Source organism: Amblyomma americanum, chromosome 1 (genome assembly GCF_052857255.1).
Source record: "Amblyomma americanum isolate KBUSLIRL-KWMA chromosome 1, ASM5285725v1, whole genome shotgun sequence".
NCBI classification, from domain to species: Eukaryota; Metazoa; Arthropoda; class Arachnida; order Ixodida; family Ixodidae; genus Amblyomma; species Amblyomma americanum.
In genome coordinates, this window is record NC_135497.1 from 552,690,908 (window position 1) to 552,700,408 (window position 9,501).

Consider the following 9,501-nt stretch of genomic DNA (forward strand, 5'->3'; position numbering starts at 1 on the left):
AGTAAAATTGCTCCTTTATAAAAGATTTGTTCGATCTGATTTTGAATATACACCTTCAGTCGGGGGCAGATCACTATCATTTGAATTTGTACAAAACCAAGTGTTGCGATTCATACTTTCCAGTTATCACCATAGCTGCAATGTTACCACTATGAAGACTACCTTGTTATTGCCACAACTTTCATACCACAGAAAAATTTCTCGCTTATATATGTTTCACAAGATCTACTATACCAATCCTCTCCTTAAGAGGTGCCGCTGCGGTGGCTTAGTGGTTACGGCACTCGGCTGCTGAACCGAAAGACGTGGGTTCGATCTTAGCCGTGGCGGTCGAATTCCGATAGAGGCGAAATTCTGGAGGCCCGTGCACTGTGTGATGTCACTGTACGTTAAGAACCCCAGGTGATCAAAATTTCCGCAGCCCTTCACCACAGCGTCCCTCATAGCCTGGTTCGCTTTGGGATGTTGAACCTTCATTAACCGTAAACCATCCTAAGAGCTGTCTGCAAACAACCCCTACACGTTTCAGACAGCAGCGATCATCTCCACAAAAGAGGTGTTCCTTCATGTTGTACTGAACATTTTTTTATTAATTTGTCCCCAGTACCTCTGCAAGTTGGAACCACCTCCCGCCATGTAATCGACATTACTGACTTCAATACTGCTGCATGTAATTTGCCTCTAGAAATTTGTCTATTTTCTTTGAATTTGTTTCCACTGCCGTATTTTCTACAAGTTATCTTGCTTCTACACTTGTTCGGGCTGTTTTCTTTCTTGCCGCCTTAAACCCCTTTTTTTGCTGCACTTTATGGTTTTTACTGTATGTTGTCCGCCCCCTCGTAATGCCTTCAGGCCCTGAGGGTAAATAAATAAATAAATAAATAAATAAATAAATAAATAAAATGAATAATGGTGGCGCACACAGGCTGTTATTTTTGGTAGGCTTTCATGAGCGTCATACTTGATATGTGGTTTTAGGCAAGGTTCAATCTAGTTATCGGGCTGTGTCAGTATTACTACTCGATGTAAAGAGCCCGCATCCACGTTTCGTAGAAATTTACTCATGAGCAGTGGTTATGTGGTGTCCGTTTTCAGCTAATGCATTCTATTTCAGCATGGCCAATGGTATTGCTACGAGGTCTGCCACGTTTATATTTTAACAGTGTTGTTTACCGCCACCAGCGCACAGGCTTATTCAGTTTTTTTCACCACGATGCAAGAGTTGTCTGGCGTATGGCTGTTGAACAATACCGGATGGTTTGCGAAGATTTGCGATCATGTGTGGGCAGTTATGCACCATTTAGGCCTTCTCATGAAGATGCGTGCCTGTCACCAGAAGGGTTCTCAATTGTGCTTAAATAAAGTATGGCAGACAGACTCAGCCATTTCAGTTCTAACAACTGCTTTAGAATACAGCTGTTTTCAATTCTTTGTGAACAATCATCCCACCAAAGAACTTGAGTTCTACACTTCCTGCATGCTCGTCATCTCTGTTCGTGTCTCTGACTCTTGCAATGTGATGACACGTTTGCCAAGGACATGATTGCACGTGTTGTCAAGCTTAATTTAAGAAACCATACGCAGTATTTTTCTGGGGGGAAAAGATATCCTGCTGTGAAGATCCCATATTCAATGTAATCTCTTTGGCTTAATAAACATTGAAGGGGTCGGGAACCAGAAGTCTTAATGAACTAAAATTGGTTTATGCACTTTATAGTTACTGGTTTAGAGGCCAAAGTTGCAATGGTAGGTACAAAGGAGATTAACTTGGCTGCCTTACATGATCTTAACTGCTCTTGATATATTTGTCAGGAGTCTTGAAATGCATTTTTTCTACCATTCATGAAATACAAGAGGCGAGGAGAATGACACACAATGTACACCAGACTAGTCACCAACTAGTGCAGTGACACGAGTTAAAGGAGCGGAGGCACCAAATTTTCTGAGCGTGTTTTTGCCCTGGAATCATGTACGAGACATTAATAAACACTGATCGTCGCGTGGAGTTCAGTACTCAATAAATAATTCAACTTCTTCCACTATAGTTTCCGTTGCCAGATGATAGTCGCAACATCACAAGTGGGTATGAGATCACGTAAGGCATACAAAAACTGCAATATAACCACTGCTTTATAGTTGTAATTATTTCAAGCTCTTGCACTAAACTGTTTCCGAAGCCGGTATGGCCGCAAATGAACAAGAGCAATTATATTCGAGACTTTGTATGCCTCGCGTGATCTGATGCTTGCTTGTAATGTCGCTGCTGAAACCAAAACTGCATGGAAGAATAAATTAAATAATAAGTAGAGGTTGGACTTTTTGGTTTAAACAAAAAATTTCACTTTAAACAAAAAAATCAGTTTTCAAAATTTGCTTTCAACCAAAGAAGGATGGTCAGTATTCCTTAATATACACGCCACAACTAGCTCGCTATCGATGGGAGCTGCGCACACTCAGGCAAAGAAGCAAACTTATACGCAGTCGTGCGTTTCGACGTATTACTCCGTTATTTTACACACGTCTGCAAATCGGGAGGCTCCAAGCCGTCAAAATGGTGGACGGTTGTGCAGACGGTCATAAAGCAGCCAACACCCGGACGTCGTTAGCTTGTCGTTATACAATAGCTGGCAGGCATAATTTCTCGATTTGGTTTAGTTTACGGGAGTTTAACGTCCCAAATCGATCCAGGAATAATTTTTCAAAACAAAAAAACAAACTCATAGAATGGCAAAAGCGCAAGAGCATGAGAGAGAACACAAAAGACATCAGATACCTATGGGCAATGAATAGATGCAGAGATTATACAAACATAAGCGGAGACAAGTCAAAGTAATCAAGGTGAAGAACAATTTGACTGTTTGCGGTCGGAGTGGGAAACAGAAAATGAGATTATGGCATGAAGCTGAAGGAGTCTATAACAGATAGCGAACGTGCAGGTTTGACTGCTAGCGGTAATGAATTCCAGTGTTTTATGGAAGAGAAAAAGCAGTTTGTGTTCCATAATTTGCGTTCACTTTTTGTGGTTGCATATTGTTTTGTTCATAGAATCGAGTGTTACTATTAGCGAGGAAAAGATGCAGAGAAATAAAGAAGAATATTATCATTGCAAGGGCAGGATATTAGGAGCCATAACCTAAGATTAAGGAGGCATTTTGACGTCAGAATGTGCAGGTGAGAGTAAAGAGGTGAAGCAGAGGTTGTGTATGTGCTGAAAGGTACAATTCGAAGCGCTTGATTTTAAAGATGAGAAATAGTGCTTTACAAATGGGGTGAATAGGTATTACCCACGATGATATGCATTAATTAAGGTGACTGTTAATGAACACATAATAGAGGTATAAGAGAACATGGCGTTGAAAGAAATGTCTAGTTTTTATTAACAACCCTATATCAAACGGCATTTTTTTACTGATAGATTTGGTGTGTAGATTAAATTTTAGATGACAGTCAAGCGTGATGCCGAGAAATGTAAAGGATTCGGGAAAGGGATAATATGATCTCCCAGATAAATAAGCGAGGTCGTGACAATTGCTTTTGGTGAGAGCAGAATATCGTCAAAGTGGTTTTGTCGGGATGAGTTGTAGCAAATTATTTTCAGAACATAAGACATTAATCTGTAAGTCCATGTTTAATTTGTTTATTACGCTTGTGAAATTGCTATCCTGATTGAGTATTGTCATATCATACGTGGAAAGTATACATTTTGTGTTAGGGACAAAGGTGTAGATGGAAATTGGATGTAAATGAGAAAAAGAAGTGGACCTAAAATAGAACCTTGGGGCACTCCTAAATATAAAGTTAAAGGGCAAGAGAGCGTTTCTTGTAACTGGACAACTTGTATACGGTTAGTGAAAACTGAGTAAAAGAGCTAAGGCAGGTCCACAGATGCCAAGGGATTCTAATTTAGTGTAAAATATAGTGTGGTTTCAAATGCTTTCTTGAAATCTAAGAAAACAACACCGGCAAGAACCCGTTATCTATATATTGTTAAATTCAGTTTGTAGTAGTATAGTAGTAGTAAAGACTTTTATTCGACCATAATTTATAGGCCGAGCATGTCGACCGCCTGGGCGACCAGAAGCCGCTGTTCTTCCCCTTCAGCGCCAAGCCAGTCGAGCCAGTTGGTGATGGATAGAAAGGGTGGTGGGAAGGAACCCGACTGCTGAGCAGCCGGGCAATAGAAGAGGCAATGGGCCAGGTCCGCATAGATACAGGGGCAGTTGGGACAGGAAGGGTCCGATAGATAGCGATAGAGGAAGAGGCGGGGCGGGGTGATAACTGCATTCATCTGAATGTGCCGAAGAAGGCGAGACTCCGGCACCGTGAGTGATGGATGAGGGGGAGGGTAAAGGCGTTTGTCGAGGCGGAGCTCAAGGTAGACCACTTTTATGGTGCGGCGAAGGGTGAGTTTCCCACCGTCCTCCGAGGGCTGGGGCCAGGGGATCAACGGTGCCCGGAAAAGTGTGTCGCGGGCGAGCTGATGGGCCAGCTCATTGCCGTCAATCCCTGAATGCCCAGGGACCCAGCGGAGGAAAACGATGGAAGGCTGCAGTGCGGAGACCGCTCGTTCGACCTCCTGTTGGAGAGAAGGGGTCAGGGTGCGTTTCTGTATGTGGTGTATAGCGGCTTGTGAGTCTGAATAGACTGTGTACTCTTGGAGAGAGGGAAGGAGGGCAAATGACTGGAGGGCATGCGCAATGGCGAGGACCTCGAGGGACAATGCGTCTGGAGGGTGTAGATACGGCCCGCTGGTGTGGGTTTCAGGAGCAGGGAGGTGTGGATGGTACAGGGCGTAGCCGCAGGAACCTCGAGGAGCCACGAAGGAGGCATCCGTGTAAGCTACACCCTGGGTATCAAAGAGAGGGGAATGGTGCTGTGCGGCCGCATGACGACGTCCGTCGTGCAGGACGGGGGACATGTCGGCCGGGAGGGGAAGGATACGAAGATTGGGAGCGGGGGTGGGAATAGGAGAGGTAAACGGGGAGATTGGAATGGGCGAGATACCCGCTTGAGTCAACAACCACTGACCCTGACGGGTAAGGCAAAGCCGGGCAAGCTGCGGGTCACGATAGAGACTGAGAAGAGAACGAAGAGGATGGAAGAGGCCTGTGGCAAAGAGCTTAGTGGTAGAGGTAGTGATAGGGAGGTTGAGAGCTGCCTTGTAGAGGCCCACAAGGGCAGTCTCGAGAGCGTTAAGTTGAGTCTGACTGAAGGCAGCGTAGGGTGCAAAGTACAAGACCTTGTTGAGGGCCAGCGCGTGGACAACGCGGCACGCGTGAGCCTCGTGGAGACCTGAGCGTCGAGTGACCACGCGCCGCAGGAGGTGAGTTACAGAGTGGCAGGTGGTGACAGCGAGGTGGAGAACTTTGCACTGTGTGACGACAGGAATGGGAGAGCCAGAAAGGTGGAGAGAGACGAAGTGGTTGTGTGAGCGCTGGTAGGAGGAATGGTTGAGAAGGAGAAGCTCGGATTTCTCAGGAGCAGGAGAGAGGCCAGCGGTGGTGAGAAAGGAGTCGATGAGATCTAGGCCACGTTGCAGGGTGTCCTGTACGTGACCGGGAGAGCCAGATGAACACCAGAGAGTGATGTCATCGGCGTAAAATATATGATGCAGGTCGGGAATTTCAGCTAGCTGGGAGGCGAGAGGGGCCATAGCGAGATTGAAAAGGGTAGGAGAGAGAACAGCACCTTGAGGAGTGCCACGGATGAGGTGGTGTGGGTTAGACAAGTGGGTATCTACTCGAAAGCGAGCCACACGTTTACAGAGGAATGAGCGGATATAGGAGCACATGCGAGAGCCACAATCCCAAGAGGCGAGTTGAGAAAAGATGTGATCGTGGCAAACACCGTCAAAGGCCTTGCGAACATCGACAGTCACAAGTGCGTAAATTTGAGTGGGTGTAGGGGACAGGAAAGTTTGCTGGAGAATCAGAAACATGACCTGTGCACAGACGCGGCGTCGGAAGCCAATGAGAGAATGGGGGAAGAACTCTCGTGCCTCAAGAAAATCAGAGAGGCGAGTCAGAGCCATTCGCTCAAGGGTCTTACTAACGCACGACGTCAGGGAGATTGGGCGGAGGTTAGAGAGAGAGGGAGGTTTGCCCGGCTTTGGAATCATAGAAATAAGGGAGGATGTCCAGGAGCTCGGCAAGCAGCCGCTCTCCCAGGCCTCATTGTAGGTTTGAAGGAGGAATTCTTTGGCGCACTCAGGAAGGTTACGAAGTGTGGTGTATGTAATGGCATCCTCACCGGGAGCCGAGCGTGTAGCATTAGCAGCCAGAGCAGATTCGAGCTCCCGGAGAGTGAAGCATTGGTCCAGATCGGGGTTAGGTCCACCTGAGTACACCGGGTAGGAGGGTGCCAGAGGGGACGGGAGGTAGAGAGAGGCGAGTTGATCAAAAACTTCGGAGGGAGTCCCCTGAGTGAGGGCTTTAGCTAGAGTGGGAGCAAGGGCAGGCTTAGTGCCAAGGAGGGATTTAAAGAGAGACCATGCGGATCGCGAGTGCAATGCAGAATCAAGGCCATCACAAAGAGCACTCCAACGAGAGTGCTCGAGGGAGGCACAGTGGGCGACGATCTCAGCCCGCAGAGCAGTGATCCGGGATGAAAGTTGGGCATTGTGTGGTTGGGAGCGAAAGGAGCGTTGAAGACGTTTACGGCGACGCCATAAACGGATAAGGTGAGGATCTGGGTCTTGGATTGGGTAACGAGAGCGAACGCGACGGCTACTGGACGCGAGTGCTGCAGAGATGCGCGACGTCCAGTCGTCGTAGGATTGAAAGGAGTCGGAGGCGAGATTAGTGTGAAAAGCATGCCAGTCAGTGTGAATAACCGGATGACAGCGAGGGATGTGGGAAAGAGAGGTGGTGATATGGATGAGAAAGTGGTCACTTAGAAGAGTTTCGGCTGTCACCTGCCAGTGAAAGGAAAGTGAACCCCGAGAGAAAGTGAGGTCGGGTGTCGTGGGGCGTTGTCAGGGAATGCCCGCTCGAGTAGGAGAGCCAGGAGTATTAAGAAGGGTGAGGTGGCGTTCCTGGGCCAGACAATGCAGGAGGCGGCCGGGTTTGAGGGTTTGTGGGTAGCCCCAGAGTGTGTGAGGGGCATTAAAGTCACCACCAAAGAGGAGATGGGAGGTAGAAGGAAGAGAGTGAAGGAATTTGCCCAGAGCAGAGAATAAAGAGGAAGTGACAGGGGGGTTGTAAAAAGACAAAAGGACGAGTGAGATGCGGGAAGAAGGGTGGTAATAAACCACACAAACTAAATATTGAAGGAGGGTGGAGGGGATGTCAATTTGCTCTACGAGCACGTCACTGCGTACATAAATAGACGCAAGTGGTGTGGCCGTAGTGGCATGGTAGGCGCGGTAGCCTGGGACATTGCGGGCCGTCCGGGTCTCCTGGATAAAGAGAAAATGAGGCAGAGAGGGGCGGGTGAGTAGATACTGGTGGAGGGGGGTCTTATTGTGGCAAAGATTTCGGCAGTTCCACTGCACAATTTCGAGGTCCTCGCCAAATTCCATTATGAGAGTGGAGAGGAACGCGATGGTACGCGTTCCTTCTTTTTTGCCGGGGGCAGTGACTCATGGACGGATTGGAGCATAGATGTGAAAGATTCCAATTGCTTTGATTGTGCTTGAAGGGTGGTAAGAATCTGGAGAACCGAAGTTTCCAGCTGAACCAATCGAGTGTGATGTGCCTGTGTGGTGGTTTCTACAAGGTCAGCCAAAGGGGCGACCTGGGCGCTGGAGGAGGGAATGGGGAACGTGGCAAGGTGCTCGTTTAGCTTGCTAAGCTGGGAGGTAAGAGAGGAGGTGGTTGTCTGGAGGGTTTGAGTCAAGGCATGTATCTGCTGTTGTAGATCGTGGGAAATGCGCTGCTGCTCTCGCTGCTGGCATTCCAGCATTGCGAGCCGGAGGTCGAAGGAGCGGCTCGCGTTAGTCAAGGATGGAGAGGGTGGTGTAGTGAAAGAGAGGGACGCTGGCACCGAGGATCCTTTAACTCAGTTTAATTCAGTTTGTGAATTCGATTAATGCTAGCTCTGGATTAATTAGGGCGGAATGCAAATAGCTCATCTGCTAACAGTTTGATTTTAGGGAGGTAGTTCATTATACGATTAACTATTACCTTTTCTATTTTTACTAAATAAAGGTAATATAGTTATTGGATAGTAGCTGGTAAGATATTCTTTGTCGCCTTTCTTGAAGATTGGTATCACCTTGCCCATGTAAATTTCAATGGGAAAAACACCAGTAATAAATACTAGATTAGTAATGTGACCAAGAACATTGGGCAGCTCACGACCAACCAGCTTTATTTTAAAAGAAGTTAACACCAACAAAACTAAGGCTGTGCTATTTAGGCCGTAATCAAAGCAGGTAAATATGAACGTAGATCTTATCTATGGCACCAGAAAAATAGAAATAGTAAGTAGTATTGAAATTCTTGGGGTCACGTTTTCGCAAAATATGCTGTGGGATATTCATGTAGATTCTGTTTGCACTAAATTGTCAAGTGTCGTTGGTATTTTATCCAGATGTAGGTCTATATTACCTTTCAGCGTAAAAAAGCTGATATATTATTCTCTTTTTTACTCTCACCTCTCTTACTGCTTTTTGGTATGGGGATCTACCACAGTAACAAACTTAACAAAGGTGTACGTCCTACAAAAAAAAGATAATTAGGCTTATTTTTGATGTCCCCTACAATTCTCATACACATGCTCTGTTCATTAAAGCAGATATAATGCCTGTCTGGAAATTGTTTAGCCATGGACTAATTGTTGCCTTTAAGTACGAATTAAAAGAAAATCGAAATTTCTTTCGCAACCTAGCCAAGCTAGAAATAAAGCCTACATCCTACACTATACGTCAGTCTGAATACTGGAAGGTGGTCACTCCCCGTGCTAACTATTCTATGGGTACACTATCGTACATTTTGCCTAAACTTCTTAATGATCTGAATAAATGTGGAATTGATTTAGGTCGCACTACAGTTCGTGAACTGCGCCACGTGATATGTCATGTTTTTGAACAATTGTAATATTGATTTCCTTGCGATACATTAAATCGAATCAATTTTGCGTTTCTGTATGTTTGTATTCCTGTATGTTTCATGTATGCTCCTGTACTGCCTTGTAGAGGGGACCGTGGGCTCTAGTCAAGCTGTTCAGCAGCTTTTACCCACGGCCCCTCCATCGTTTTGATGGAAATAAAGCTATTATTATTATTATTATAATTGATCCCAGGAGCGCTATATTTTAGACTAGAAATTACCTGAAAGACTTCGTCTGGAGAAGTAGGGTGTAAGTAAAAAGAACAAGGGCATCGTCGAGGGCCACAGAAACTGCTTGAAGACAATGAACCGTAGTGCGAGTGAAATGAATTAAATGCGTTAGAAATGTCGGTTTGATTACTTAAAGTACTCTCGCATCAGAAACCTTTGTTATCCTTGTTTTGTTTTCACCTAGATTCAAGAATTCCTTAATTGTTACCCAGTTCTTGCG